The 16,476-nt window shown below is 40.1% G+C and overlaps 1 protein-coding gene across 2 annotated transcripts in view; it reads left to right on the top strand.

The window, feature by feature from the left end:
* Positions 1-16,476, top strand: part of GMPR (guanosine monophosphate reductase) — a 1,135,646-nt gene that overhangs the window by 252,737 nt on the left and 866,433 nt on the right. The window lies entirely within an intron of this gene.

The following is a 16,476-nucleotide window of genomic DNA, read 5'->3' as shown; positions in this document are numbered from 1 at the left end:
TGATACAGCACAGACAGCTCATATAGAGCAGATACAACTGGAGCACTTTTCATTGTCTGGCTGGATCTCCTGGGTTCACCCAGTGTCGCCTGTCTTTTTTGCAGTGGGAGGAGATATTTCTGTTTTGCCACATAATGTCTGTGTCCCTTCTGTTTGGTAAGGACAGACTGTATGGTGGGGTGACAGTACAGTTCCCTGAGTCTTCACATTAGTGATCCACACATTCTGTCCTGAAGGAAGTGAACTTGGGCCGCTCATATAATGCCTGTTGTTGAAGCAGCTATGAACACTAGGCCACAGAATTTCTAGCAGCTTCAGTAAAAGAAACTAAGGTGCTGTGGTAGAAACTCTTCACTCCAACGGAATCTGGGCCAGGCTGCATCCATTTGGCAAAAGTGTTTATAAAAGAGAAGTGTTAGGTGTGGATCTTGTGGGGTTTTTTTTAAGAATAATTTCACCATTGTGACATGGCACTCAGACTCATGTTGCTCTGGGTGAATTTTTTGCAATTAGTAATGAGTCTGACACCATAAGTCTCCATAGACTGAGCAAACTGTGCCACAAAACTGTTTTTCTGTCAGAGAATAGGATCTCTAGCATGCAGTGCCTAAAAAAACATCATCTTTAGATGCATCAGCACAGATCATATGAGTGTCAGTTTTGCAATTTCCACAAATCGGAAAAAAAAGGAGAGTAGTACTATCAGACAATTATCATCATGTAGAGTGAATACGTCTACACCTAAATTATATTAAGAGCTTTTTTACAATCAAAATATGATTTATTGGTCCTGAGGCAGTGACAATACAAACAATTGATGAGACATAGGAGGGTATTCAGAAAGATTTGTAATGCCTCTACGCTATGCTAAGCAGCGTAGGAATTAATCCAAAAAGACCCAATTCTTATTCTGTATGCATGAGACCTGGCACAGCATCACTATGCCAGGGAAAGGGATGCATAGTAAAACAAGACTGATATCAAACAGCAGTAAACCTGCTGCCAGGGCCCCCAGTATCAGTGGTCACATGACCAAAGTGAAAGTCTTGGTGACATGCATATTCACACATGCAAAAAAGCAGCCAATAGATGCAACACAACTGAACACAGAGCCCATACAAGGCCACTAAAACAAAGTACCAATCACATCATCTTAAAAATGGGGAGGAAAGGGGGAGATAGTAGAGTCAGAAATGGGGAAGACCAAGAAAGAAGGCCAACAAGAGTGGCAAAATATGTGGAGCTAAGGGAAGAAAGGCATTTTTTTATGTGGGACAGGTGCCCATTTCCATTTTTAAGAAGGGTAAAGGGAATGGTAGCAAGTAGCAAGGAGCTAGTGCCAAGAAGAAAAACAAATGTAAATACAGACAGAGATTGACAGGACAGGTATTGACACAATAGGGTGGGTGACAGTGAAGAGACATGGACTGACAAGAGGTTGATTACTGGTGATGGGGAAGAGCTGACTTCAAATAGGGTATGGAGAATGATGCATAAGAAAGGGAACAACAGTAAAGAGGATAGGAAGGGATGAAGAGAGCCTGCTTGACTGGCTGGAGGGGGACCACCCTCCCAGATGTCAGTCACTTTCATGGCTGATATCATGGGAAGATGTTGCATTTGGTGGCCTGAGGGATGGGACTGGCCATCCATGCAACTCTGGTAACCACATGAGGAGACACTCCAGGTTGCTAGTGCAGGTGTCCAGTACAACCCCCATCTTGATTGTAACTAGCTCTCACACTTGCTGATGGATGAGCCCTTTGGAGCACACCCAGAGGAGCAGCCTACACACATACACACACACACACACACACACACACACACACACACACACACACACACACACACACACACACACACACACACACACTCTGAGAGGTAACCACAGAGACCACCCCCAGGTTACTTTTTACAGGATGACCTTTGTAATCATGCAGAGAGTAGGCCTGGTGACTACTAGTGAGCCAGCAGGAACTATGGTGGCAAATGCAGACTCACCTAAGCATGCACCATAGCTGACCCTGTAGAAATAGAAAAAACTAAGGAAAAAAGGCAAAACAAATGCAGCACATTAGTACATATGTATGACAGTGTATTACAATATTACAGTACAAACAGTTATAAAATGCACTTATTTCATGACCTGGAGAGCCTCTCACATCTCCTTATACAAGCCACTGTGTTGATTTCTATCTCTTTGGCTGCTGTGAAACATAAAATTTACAATAATCAGTACTACCTATCCTTGACAAGCGAAAGCAGTTACAGCAATAGGCAAACAGAATGTACAGTGCCTAACCAAGTACAGAATGCTTGCGAAAGAAAGTTAGCTCCCTTTATTTGACCTCTACCTCCCACTGGTGGAACAGGTCTGAGTGGTAACTCTGCAGGATACTTTACCTGTGTCTGCACGGCCTGTCTGAGTGGTTGATTCCAGCTGCCCGGACAAGCTAGTAACTGTGCATCAGGTTTTATAGTATAGGACCATGATATCACGAAACCTAGTGTTTTTTCTCTATATTCTCTGTGCAGTAGGTGGAGTAAGATTTTAGGTTCCTGACTTTACCAGATTGGAGCTCTACTGAAAAGCAGGTCAAAATGAGGAGGACATGTCTGCATATACTGGACACCATGTGCCTTGCATCTTTGGGCAACAAAGCATCACCAGCTTGGACAGACAGCAGTACAAGCTTTGGGGTGTTCATGCATATGCACACTGTGTTTATGACCTCTGCATAGCTGGGAACATGCAGAGACAAACATTGTTGTGATGATAACTTAGTGCAGTATAGCAGCAATTCAGAGACCTTGTGTACTGTACATACCAACTGGCAGTTGATGGAGCATAATTACTGTGCTCCAAAGACCATTTTAGCATGATAAAAAGAGCCATCACCATATTTCTGAATACTGCATTTATAATGAGCAATTGAGGAACTAAATGTGATAGATAACGGAGTATACTGCCATATAGATATACTAACAGCAGACATGATAACTACTAATGGACTTCAGGATTACATGGTGCACATAAGGGTACAGCAAAGCAACAGAAACAGATACTGAGCAGAGGAGTGTGTAGGGTAACATGCCACAAGGCATAAAAGTTGACTGCCATGCTGTTTGCGGAAGTTCACGCTGCCAGGGAACAAAGAGCGAGAGCAGGAGAGGTTATATTCCTGCTGTGGGGGAGGGCTAACCCTGACAGAGAATGGTGAACAAGGTCAGCATAGATTGCTGTTCTGCTGTGAAGGTAGAGCAGCAGTGTCTATGTGCTCACAAACTGCCAGACATTCATAGGTTCATAGGCTAATAGGTGTGTTCTAGGCTAATGGACATGGAGCCTTTACAAGCCTAGCCCATAGGATTACCCTGATATCGTGCCACCCGACCTTAGTTCCCAGTGTCTCTGTCAAGTAGAGCCACTGGAGTGATCCCCGGGGTGAATTTTCTATTTCACATTCTCTCATCAAGATTTATCTTGAAGAGGGCCAGTGAGGTGCTCTGTTTGACATGTATGGGAAGTCTATTCCATAGCAAGGGCAGTCTCTGTGTTATGAACCTGTCCCTCCACCACGTTCTGTCGATTGTGGTAATGAGGTTGAGGTCTCTGGAGCGTGTAGTGCGGATTCTGATTTTTTTAGATGTAGCATTTCTAACAGAGCTGGGTCAGACGTGGCTTTGTAAGTCAAGCATAGATCGCCTCTAAGTAGGCGATATGAGACAGAGAATAGTTGGAGTTTTTTGAGTCTGTCCATATAGGACAAGTGTTTAAGGCCTAGGATCCTCTTTATGAGATACTTTTGCAGCCTCTCCAGTTGTTGCAGGTGTCTAGTGAGGTACATGCCAAATGGGGCATTGTACACAATGATTGGTCTAATTTGGTCTAATGAGGGAAGAGTAGAGGGAGACAATGACCTCTTTCTTCCTGGATGCAAAACCCTTAGTAATGAGATGTGCCACATAGAAGGACTTTCTGACCACAGTGGCAATGTGATGGTCAAAAGAAAGGTTGCTGTCAACCTGTGTTCCCAGATCTCTCATAATGCCTTCTGTGTTCAGTGGACTACCATCGATGTGGTAATTCATGGGAACTGGGTTTTTCCCAAAGGGGATGACAACACATTTTTTGGCATTGAGCTTAAGGCCATGGTTTTGACACCAGTCGTTGGTCTCAGTGAGACCTTTCTGTAGGATGTCAACATCACTTGGGGAGTTAATAATAGCTCCCAACTTGCAATCGTCTGTGAATTTTGTCAACCAGAGTCCCTTCGTGTTGGCCTAGATGTCAGAGAAGTAGATACCAAACAGGAGAGGACCCAGGACTGAACCCTGTGTGACTCCACTCATTACTTGACGGCAGTCTGATTTGGGAGTCAGCTACTTTCACACTGTGGGTTCTATCTTTGCAACCCACCTGGTGATATAGGGGTTGATTCCCAGTTTAGTGAGTTTTTCAATAATTCCTGAGTTGGGGACGGTATCAAAGGCCTTGGCCTGATCAGGGTAGACTGTATGAACCACCTTGCCTTCATTCACAGCTCTGGTGACTGACGAACAAGTTGAGCAGGCGTGATCTACTCTTCACAAAACCAAACTGTGTGGGTTCCAGCATTTGGGGATTCCATATATCCTTATTTATTAGGTCCATGATGATGGGTTCCATAGCTTTTCATATCAGACTTGTCAGGCTAATGGAGAGATAGTTCCCATGGTCTGTAGTCACTCCTCCTTTGTGGAGAGGGATGACTGTAGCAGTGTGCCATTCAGTAGGGACAAAGCCTGAGGTGAGGCTGTGATTGAACAGGGCACACAGGTGAGGTGCCAGTTCACTCTGTAATTCATGTAGAGCACTGCCAGGGATATTGTCAGGTCCCATAGAAGCTACATTTTTGGCCTTGGACAGTGCTGTTTTAACCTCTGCAGCAGTAATAATGGGTGCCTGGCAATCTATTGGCATTGTGATTGGTCCTTTGGGGGTAAAGTTGGCACTGAATCTGTCGGCCAGTATATTGGCAATATCTTTGGCTCGGTATAGGAGGTACCATTGTGCAGTAGCTCAGAGCAAATCTGGGTATTGCTGTTGAGATTCTTTACATAACTATAGAAGGCCTTGTGGTTGTCTTTACTATCTGCTGCAATTCTGTTTTCATAGCTAGCTTTAGAGGATTTGATGAGGGATCTCAACTTTTTGTTATGGCTGATAAGGGAGTTTTTCCAGTCTTGGAACTTCACCTTATTCCACATCAATTTCCTCCTTCTATTGTAGAGTTTGTTTATTGCAGTGGACAACCAGATTGGCTTCCTTTTTTGGAGGAGAGCGTCTTGGTTCTATTGGGTATATGAGATCCATGCATTTGTATACGTGTTTGTGCAGTGCATTGGTGTATGATTTGGCGGTCATGCAACTATTCTCCATTTGCATGGGTGCCGTAAAGTTAGCCACCTCTGTTTTTAGTAGCCAAATTAATGGAGGGATAGTTGAAGTCACCCCAGTATGAGAGTGTTAAGTTGGACCCTAATATTCTCCAGGGTGCTTACGAATGTGGAGTGTGAGGCTTGGGACATGGTTGGGGACCTATAGCAGGCTACGACCTAGTTCGCTGTCTTACCCAGTGTTAGCTGCACCTGAAGTATCTCTGATGCGTTATGTTGGGCCACCAGTCTGGAGGTGTGCTCATCCTTTATTAATATGGAAACACCACCACCTTTGGAGGTTCGGTCCAAGTTCTAGGGCCGAAAGGTGTGGAATGAGTTATAGCCTGGTAGTGCAGGGGTGCTTTCTGCTGCCTTGAACTAGGTCTCTGTTACAGCACAAATGTCGATGTTCCCATTTTAAGGAGTGCTTTGAGCGAGTGCATTTTGAGATTTAGACTTATAGCGTTGAGAAGCATGACCCTCAGATTGCATTTTTTGTAGCTGTTATGGTGGCAATTTGGTCTTTGGAACACCGCCTAAACAAGGCATGATAGGGGAGGCAAGAGCCTTGGCCAGTATCCGGAAGCCCAGGGGTGACAGATGCAGGCCATCTCTGGCAAAGCATCGAGGTCTGTCAGTTATGTCATCCCAGGCAGACAGATACTGGATACCCTTAGAATGACACCAGGAACTTAGCCAATTTTTGAAATCAATTATTTTCTGCTTGTACTTTGGTATCATTCTGGGTGATGGTAGGATGCTGCTCAGGGCTAGTGTCATACCCGTCTGGGCTACATAATCCGAGAGCTCCTCCATGTCTCTTTTCCTGTAGTCCAGGGAGGTATGTCTCAGGTCATTCATACCCACATGTACAATGACAGAGTCATATTTGTATCTGTTGTTGAGGGACCTAAGTACGTGCATTATGTGGCGGATCCTGGCAGCTGACAGGCAGCTGACTGTTACTTTCTTCGTATTCAACCTAGTGAGTGGGACATCAGTGTGCCTCACTATCTAGTCACCTATGACTAGTGTGTTGGGCATGCTGTTTTGCCTTAGGGGCTTTGGTTGAGTGGCACACTGTTTAGGAGAGTTATGTGTCTTGTGATTAGTGTTGTGTTGTGGTGGTTGAGAGGATTTCTGCCTTGGAGGCCTCTGCTGTTTGGGTAGATTTTTATTGAGAGCCTCCATGAAGGTAAGTGTGTGGTTTGTGTTTTTATGTGAAGGCAGTGCTGGTGTGTGTTCTGGAGGTCTATGTGTTCCATGTAGTGTGGTGCAAGTGTTGACTTTCTCCTCATGACCAGCTATTCCAGTCTTGGCTGGAGAGTGCGTGGCTTCCAGTCGGCGTATATAAGTGCATCTTTCACAAGTCTGAGTGTTGGGAGGTAAGAGGAGAGGGTTGTTGGTGTACATAAGGCAGTTGCTACATTGCCTCAGAGTGCCCAAATTCACCAGGTTAATATGAGAAAGCACAGGGAACTGACCTTTAGACATGTCTGGAGGGGTGGGCATTAATAATAAGTATTGGAGCTGTTTCCTTGTAGAACGTTTAATGCTGGTATCACTTTTGACTGCTACAATAATTGCTGCAAGATGTCTGGTAAAGTGTTAGACTAATATGCTAGTAAAAGTGCAGGAGAGGGGAGAACTAGCAGATCTAAGGGAAAAATTGAAGAGCAGACTTTGGCACCACTCAGAAGCTTACAAACTGTCCTGGATACAGTAAATCTGTAGCTGGACTAGACTAGTTACAGGAAAGGCAGGAAACAAGTGCAAAAGCAGGCTTTTAAATCAGAAAGTTGAAGAAGATGGAAAAACTGTCTGAATGGCCAATAAACTAGAATTTCTGGGCCGGAAACCACTCCTCTTGTGGTAGATAGGCTGCCTAGCGCTTACCACTCCCACCGATAAGCAAGAAGGCTTCCCTCCAACACAGAAAGGCTTGGGGGGCTCAGAAACTTACATACAGTTCTGGATACAGCAAGTCTGTATCTGGACTAGAATAGTTAGAGGAAAGGCAGGAAAAGCACAAACATGGGCTTTTAGACCAGAAAGTTGAAAGAGATGGAAAAACTGCCCAAACAGCCAATAAACTACAATTTCTGGGCCAGAAACCACTCCTCTTGTGGTAGATAGTCTACCTAGTGCTTACCACTTCCACTGACAAGTTAGAAGGCTTCCCTTCGACACAGAAAGGCTTGGGGGGCTCAAAAACTTACAAACAGTCCTAGATACAGTAAATCTGTATCTGGATTAGACTAGTTACATGAAAAGTGTGAAACAAACACAAATGCAGGCTTTTAAACCAGAAAGTTGAAAGATATGGAAAAAACTGCCCAAACAGCCAATAAACTACAATTTCTGGGCCAGAAACCACTCCTCTTGTGGTAGATAGGCTATCTGGGGCTTACCACTCCTACTAATAAGCTAGAAGGCTTCCCTTCAACACAGAAGGGCTTGGGGGGCTCAGAAGCTTACAAACAGTCCTGGATACAGCAAGTCTGTATCCAGACTCGACTAGTTACAGGAAAGGTGAGAAACAAGCGCAAACGCGGGCTTTGAAATCAGAAAGTTGAAAGAGATGAGAAAAACTTCCCAAACGGCCAATAAACTTCAATTTATGGGGCAGAAATCACTGTTGTGGTAGATAGGGTACCTAGTGCTTACCACTCTCACTGATAAGCTAGAAGGCTTCCCTCCAACACAGAAAGGCTATGAGGATTATGAGGTCTTTTGTACGCAAGTCACATCATGAGCTATCAGGACAGTGCAGACAGAATGCAATAAGTCTGAAAACACAGTTGAAGATATTCTAACTGTGTGACAGTGCAGTATTATATGCCATCTCTGCCATGGTCTGCAGGCTACTGATGTAAATCATCAGCCATTGTTCTAAGACATATCCTGCATGTTATACAACACACAATTCTTGACTCAGTTATGAGTGGTCTGCTGCCAGTATCCATGGGAACAGCATATCAAGAACTCTGTGGTTGGCATTATGTGGTCCTACCGACTAGATGACCCTGTGTAAAGCCACTCTGTATGAAACACTGGTATTCACTGCATGTGTGCCAGATGTGGGAATCATGGGAACTGCATGGATAGTGGTAGTGAATGTTCATCATAAAGTACAGCTGCAGTAGCCTTCACTATATGAGTTATATCCTGCCAAGGATATAACAGCTGTACAGTCTTCCAAAGGTTTTTACTTGCCAACAGTTGCACCCAGGTTCCTGTGTGGAGAAAACAGCAGCCTGGATGCCAGGAAACATTAGTACTTTCTTGCTGTCCTTGAGCATTCTCCTCCTGAGCTTCAGAGGATTGACAGTTGGCTCTTGTTTTCCATTTCTGTACAAATAAGTCCCCATTTGGAGAATTCCTTCCATAGATTTTAGTTTTTGTCAAATATTGTACAGGGTCTCTTCAAAAATCTGCAAATGCTAGAAAATGGAAATCAAAGCTTTTTGTTTGTGCTTACAATTTTTATTGGAACTGTCTCATCTAGTAAGCTATCATTAGCAGGCAGTGTGAGGCAAACTTTCCTAAGCCTCAACATCCCCCGAACCCAAGCCATCGAGATGACCGAAGCCAAAGAAATCACATATAGTAGCACAAAAAATGCTTTATAACTTCCTACTAATAGTTGCATTAAAGATTTGTTTTATATCTTAATATTGTATGAAATAAGCGAAGCAACTTAAGGTCAACAAGTTTTTCTTTTACTGAAGATTTAATTTTAATTGGTGGACTACCAGGGTGGCTTGCTTTTAAATTTATTATATTTTGGTCTATATGGGTCTGACAATTCTATACATCTATTTGTGTTTGTCTAATTATAAAACTACTTTGTGAATGTGATGTTATACATGCAATATGAAATTTGTATATACTATGTTTTTGTGCTATCCTAAATTCTGTACTATATTGAGTGTTTTTTTAATGTTCATAATCAATACTGTAGACTGAATACTGCTGTTCATATTCAAAACAATATAATTGCACTGACTTTAACAAATGTAATTAATTAAGTAATTAATTAATAAATAAGTGAATTTTGAGATTTCATCATATAATTTTATATGTATGCACAAGTCATAATACAGAATGGTTGGATTCTAAAACAAACTATCCTGGACCATGTAAAAGGTAATCAAAATCCAGCAAACAATGCCATTCCACCACACTTTACTGGGAAATAGTAACTATGGAAAACCTATAGGAGAACATGCAGACACAGAAGGCACCCCAGCCAAGGATCAAACAGAAGAACCTCTTGCTTTGAGGCGACAATGCTAACCACTGCACCACCACCAGCCTGCAATACAGTACTACAAGCCATTATTCTTTCAGTACAACAAGAAACCTATAAGAGGCTTTGTGAAATGAAATAAAGTTGAGCCAAATAAAATATGAGCTATTTGTGGCCTTATAACCTAGTATTCTGATCATCACAAATATATCTGATATGTATGTATATATATATATATATATATATATATATATATATATATATAATGCAGTAAAACCAAACAAAATACCCAGTTGTGCCTTCCAGATGGCTAGGCACCCAATTCAACACAAAGGAATACAATAACTCACACACAAACTTGGCAACTACACAAAACAATGACTCTGTGACAATAATAAAATACCACATCCGAATGCCATTATACAATGCTGAGCATAAAATGTAATAAATGTATTAAACGATAACTATGTGCAAATAATACATAACTACATATTGCATGGTACAAAGTGGAAATTCACCAAAAGCAGGGACCAATTAAAAAACATTTAAAAAAATATTCTAGACCATCATCCTGAGAGTACATGTGTACTCCTTGTCATTGAGTGACTCACTATGGCAGTGAGACTATTATGCTAACTTGCAGCTACAAACTCTGGTGCTGCTTGGCTTTTAAGTGTGGTTACCTATCACACACCAGTATGAGCAGATTCTGTCACTGAAAAGCTTTAAACTCAGTAAATTACTTATGCTTCTGTTATATTTGCAGCACATCTATTGCTAACTTACTTGCTTAGTCAAATTAATTCCTGTCTTGAAGCTCTTCTCTAGTTTTGAATAGCTGTTCCATTTCACTGAATTATATTTCAGTGTTTGTAAGGTATGCATATGACAGATTACAAAACATTGGTAATAATAATCTTCCTTCATCAGCTAGCACTTTTAACAGAACTGTTCGCTTTTTAAATCAGTCAAATCACATTTGATAAAAAGAGACATCATTCAGTCAACAACAGTAACAGAATTACCTTGGTTGGGTTTAACACCTTGGAACTGGAAACAACTGCTGGCCACTGATGTAATGTTTTCTCTCAGTCATCCAGAGATCTCGGTTTCAACTTTTGTTAACTGTAGCAGTAACACATCTCTCCTGCCTACATTTGTTTCCCCTTGTGTAAATAAACCAAATGCAAGAGGGATATCACTCTGCAGAGCAAGAGTTCCCTCCTAAACCTCATAATCCAGCCAAAAGAAACTAAGCCAGCAACTGTCTGACCATGTCTGAAACCCGATCGCTACACGATGCCCGCAATGAAATTCCGAGAGCTGAGAGAGCTCTCAGCTCACTCCTCATTGGCCCTGACTGCAAGGGAAGCAGTTCAGAGCTCTCTGTTCTGTGCGGTAGTTGACCCACAGATGTCTGGGTATCCTACAGCACAGGTTGATGGATATCTCTGCATTCAGACTGCCGATAAAGGCAGTCTGAATGAAATTTTCGATTTTTTCTTGTTTTTTTTTTCTAGGTGGGAGGGCTGCAGACTGGTATTCTTACCACCGGACGATGGACATTTACTAAATAAGCAAAGTACAATCCATGACAACATCCGTCGGCACAAAGCGCCCCCTGCTGCTTGGCGCCCTGAGGCAATTGCCTCACTTCGCCTCTCATAGTTACGCCACTGTTAGCAGGGACTGTTTATTCTTTATTAGGGCACTCCTTTGTGGAAAAAGTATGCTGGTTTTATACTTTTTGTTTGTAGAGGGACTGTTGTGTTTTTAGAAGATTATATGTGTGTTTGGAACTTCTGTACACTTCAGTGACAACTTATCCACCTGTCAACTCTTTCCAGCAGTTTTAACAAGGATTCAGGTTTCTTTCTTGGCTGTAACATGAAAAAGACTAGTGGATCCTTGGTTCCTCCTCTCTCTCTGGACTAAAAAAAAAAGAAACCACTTGGGAAGTCCTTGCTGACTCAGCAGGCTCAGTCATTGCCTCAGCCTTTGATGGGGGATTCTGCAGTGGCCATTTGTTGCTCCTCAGGCTACTCACTTTTTTCTCTGTATTCCTCTGGTGTACGCCCTTTAGCCACCAAGGACCAGGAATTAGCCATATCCTCTATGGTTAGGTGCCTTTAGTGGGCATGGGCAAACCACTTTCTATGGACAAGAAAGATTCAGCAAGGAGTGCATCCTTGAGTAGTGTGTGTGTGTGTGTGTGTGTGTGTGTGTGTGTGTGTGTGTGTGTGCGTGCGCGCGTGTGTGTGGGGACCTGTTTATCTTTTCCATGTAACTAAACATTATTTAAAAAGTATATATGATTATGATGACTGTTTCCGGGGCAGCACCTACTTCAATGGTGATGACCTGTTTTGCTTCAATACATAATCAGAAGTTTTCTGAGAATGTTACATCTGAAATTTAGAATGCCCCTTTAGATATGGAGGTTCTAGTTGGTCCTTCTGCTACCTAGTTGCTCAAACAGTTTGATGAAAGAATGAAATTAATTCGGGGGATCATTAAGATTTTTCAGCCATCCCTTTCAAAATTTTCAAAAGCCTTTGCCTCTGTCCATTGCCACAGAGTTTAGAATTTTCTAATAATTTTGTGTCTGTCTTTCATTATTAGTTTTCTGCATTACCCTTTGGGTTATCCACTGTTCCAAGGGTGTTTACAAAATGCCTGGTTCATGCGATAGCCCACTGCAGACTGCATGACATACACATCTTTCCTAATTTAGGCAACTTACTCACATATGAAGAGTATTCTTCCATGCCTCAGGAGTCCTTAGTATGGGTAAGAGATGTCTTTATAAACCTTAGGTTCCAGATAAATATTCAGAAATTCTCTGTCATTCCTTCTCACAATATTATGTTTCTAGGAGGATTCCTTCTAGACTCAGCCATGCAAAGGGCATTCCTTATTGAAGAAAAAGTGACTTGTATCTGGAACTTTATCTGAATTTTTTCAATAAGTCTCAGACTTTAACCAGAGAATATCTCAGGATATTAGGATTCATGGTTTCTAGTATACCTCTTGCAAGGCTGCACATAAGAAAAAGTCAGTGTTTTCTGAAAACTATTTGGACCCCACATTCCCACCCACTGGACTTTCACATTCCACTACTGGGCTTTTTGAAGAGGGAACTGTTTTAGTACTTCTACATTTCTCTGAATCCAGGTCTCCCATTCTGTCTCACATTCCCTGCTCAATCTGGCCAAGGGCAATTAACACAAGCTTCCTCACAGATTGAATCTACTCACCCAATACAAAGGGAGTGTGATAGAAACTACTATAACTAACTGCCTGGATGATTCATAACACCTTTATTGAATTATCACTTAAGTCTTACGTAAGCATACATTTATAAAAAAAGAAAACAAACCATGTTAACAGGTTCACAGTTACAAACATTATACATCACATAAATACTTTTATACAGTTATCAATCCAACATTACATACATTCCTCAATTCCAGCCTTCCCTTAAACCTCACTTCTCCTCCAAAATATTATTCTGTATGTATTGTTCCAACAATCTCCATTTTTCTGTGTAGTTTGTTCCTGCCCTTTTTTGAAGATTCCACTTCTAGTTATTTTATCTGTTACAATATTCACTACTTCATGTAAAGTTGGTTTAGACTTTGATTTCCATTTTCTAGCAATTGCTTTTTTAGCAGCTATCAGAATTTAACTTAACAAAGGCCTAACTGTGTCTAGGCAATTCAAATCCTGTATCCCAGCTCAAAAAAAAGTTATATCCATTTGCTCACACATTTCTGGCATAGTACTCTATAAGGAATTTTTAAAGTCTGCCAACCTCCTTCCCCATCACTCCTCCAACATTTGCCATTTACTTGAGAAAAAATTCTTTGGCATCTGCTTGGGGTATAAAAATACCTATGCAAACACTTCCAAACAAAAATCCTAAATCTTCTACACTTTGTTGCACATTTGGGAGGCATATATATGTCCTTCCATTGTTTCCTTGTGAATTGCTTATCTAATCTCTCTTCCCAATCTTTTGTAAGCTCCTCTGATTGATCCCTATAGTTATTTTGCTGTATATTATATGCCCTAATTATTGTCCCCTTTTTAACAGCAGCTTCAACCTACGTTGAACTAAAAGCTCTACCAGAGCATGTTTCAATTGGCAATCCCCTATCCCTTTCTGTTTGCCTATAAGTCTGGTATCAGTCCTTGATAGAATGGGAAGAGGCCAAGAAGACATTTGAACTACAAGCTAGAGACTGCCTTCCCTATTACCTTTCCCTCTCAAGTTATTTTTCACCCAAAACCTTAGTTCTCTTGCCAGTTATATCCAGTAAATTCTAGCCCCCATTTTACCTATTTTCTGTACCCATAATTGAAGTCATTCACATCATCAAAATCTCCTTTCTCTGATATTGACTGACTACTTAGCATTCTTTCTGCAAATTTTTATGAATATAATATTCTCCATGGCTGTTATTTTCCTTAATGATGTGCATCCAAAATTCCATTCTTTCCTTATTTCTTAAATTCCCCCCTGCATAATCATCATCCCTTTCCACTTTGAATTATAGCTTTCTGTTTGTGTTATGTATATGAGCCTTAACTGTGCAGGTCTAAAATATCCCTTCAAATCAGGTAATCCTAAACCACCTCTGACTTAACTCTTGCCCTCCTCTCCTCATAGACAAAGTCCTTCAATTACTGTGCCCAACTTCTCTTCTAGTTGATAAAAATATACCTGTTCTGCATATACAAATACGGGGACTAAAACATTTTTACTGCTTGTATCTTGCTATCTATATCCATAAACAAGACCTTCTAGTGGATCTATATCAGTTCGACAAAACATCACATCATCGAATACAACAACCTCGAACTTCTAACCACGAAATCTAAAAACATCGGAAGCTCAGAACAGTGAATTTTTTTCCCTGGAAAAAAATTCACTGTTCTGAGAAAAACACACACAACACAAGCACACCAAAAAAAACCAGCAATCCACACACATACAGTTAAAATCCTACATCTAATCCTGCAGTACCCAGAACAACGTACTTTTCAACGGACAAACAAACGAGGCAAATGGGACTAATATTGTTAATAATTTGACTACATGTGAGTATGTTATTAACCTGTCTGGGTTTGAGCTTTCAGATAATCATATAGCTGTATTAGAAAAAGGTTTAAAGTTCATACCAACGGTCTTACCGAGACTACATAAGTTGAAATGTGATGTTTTTCGTTTAGTACGAAAGTTAAAGCTTGTGCATTTCTTCAATTTAGAAGGTGAGAATAATAAGGATGAGAATAATGAAAATGAACAAAGTAGTAGTTCAGATGATAGTTTTTACTCATGTTATTCTATGGAAGATGAAGTTGTTTGTAATAATGCTTATTGCAAGTTAAATACGGAAAAAATCTAAGTGAAAAGTGACTTTATTCCTTATTGTAATAATGAATGTATATCTCGTCTAGATATGTCATTGAATCATAATATACAAATAGCATTTAATAGATTTATGAATAAGAATAAGAAATGTATAAAGTATAATTTGGATAAAAACGAATGGGAATGTTTAAATAATTTAAGTAAGAATGCACAAATGGTATTTAAACCGGCAGATAAAGGTGGGAAGTTGGTGTTAATGAACTATACTCAATATTCTCTGATGTGTTACAAACATTTAAATGATAGTACAGTATATCAATACATAGATATGTCAGATTATTATAAAGCTCAAGCTCAATATACTGAATTATTAGATAAAGGTAAAAGACTGCATTATTTTTCAACTAAGGATGTAAAAGACAAATTTGCTATAAGGAATCCTAGAATGCCATGTTTTTACTGTTTGCCAAAAATTCATAAGGATTTGTTAAATCCGCCAGGACGTCCTATTGTTTCGGCTAGTGGAAGTTTTTTGAATAATATCTCTTGTTTTTTACATGAATTTTTGGTTCCAGTAGTTAAAAAACTACCATCATATGTAAAAGATGTTTTTGAATTTTTGACAAAAGTAGATCAACTAAAATGGGAAAATGATATGTTTTTTATAGTTGTAGATGTTGTAAGCCTTTATACTACTATAAAACATGTAGATGGTATAAGAGCTATCAAATATTTTTTAGGTGAAAGTCCTATGGTAGAATACATTGTGGAATTAATTATGATGTGTTTACAGAACAACTTATTTGAATTTGATGGAAATTTATACAGACAAACACAAGGAACAGCAATGCGGGCTCTGTTTGCCCCATGTTATGCCAATGTATTTATGGGCTTGTTTGAACAATTGTATATCTATACTAATCAATTTTTTTCAGAATTTTGTAGTTAAGTACTATAGATACATAGATGATCTCATCTTTATTTGTAAATGTGGTATTGAGTTAGTTGATCAGTTCATAAATGAAATACAGATAAATGACATGGGAATAAAATTTGATGGATTACAGAAAGGAAATAAGGTTAATTTTTTGGATGTAGAAGTATTAGGTGAGAGTTGTTGTAAAAAAGTAGTCACTAAAATACATAGGAAATTTCCAGAAGGTAATAATATACTACATGGTGAAAGTTATCATCCTTTGCATACTATTAAATCTATTCCATACACCGAGTTTATTAGAATAGTAAGATTATGTAGTAATAATGTAGATAGAGATAGAGAATTATATGATAGTTTTCAGAAGTTTAAGGAAAGAGGGTATGATGAAATTAACTTAAAAGAGAGCTTAAATAAAGTTTTGTATAAGGAAAATGTAAAATGTATCTGGACATCTTATAAGAATAGTAATAGAATAGACCAGGAGAAAAA

This window comes from Protopterus annectens, chromosome 3.part0, assembly GCF_019279795.1.
Source record: "Protopterus annectens isolate FY-2018-M chromosome 3.part0, PAN1.0, whole genome shotgun sequence".
Lineage (NCBI taxonomy): Eukaryota > Metazoa > Chordata > Ceratodontiformes > Protopteridae > Protopterus > Protopterus annectens.
The sequence above is the reverse complement of the archived record's forward strand: the minus strand, read 5'-3'. Positions and strand labels throughout refer to the sequence as shown.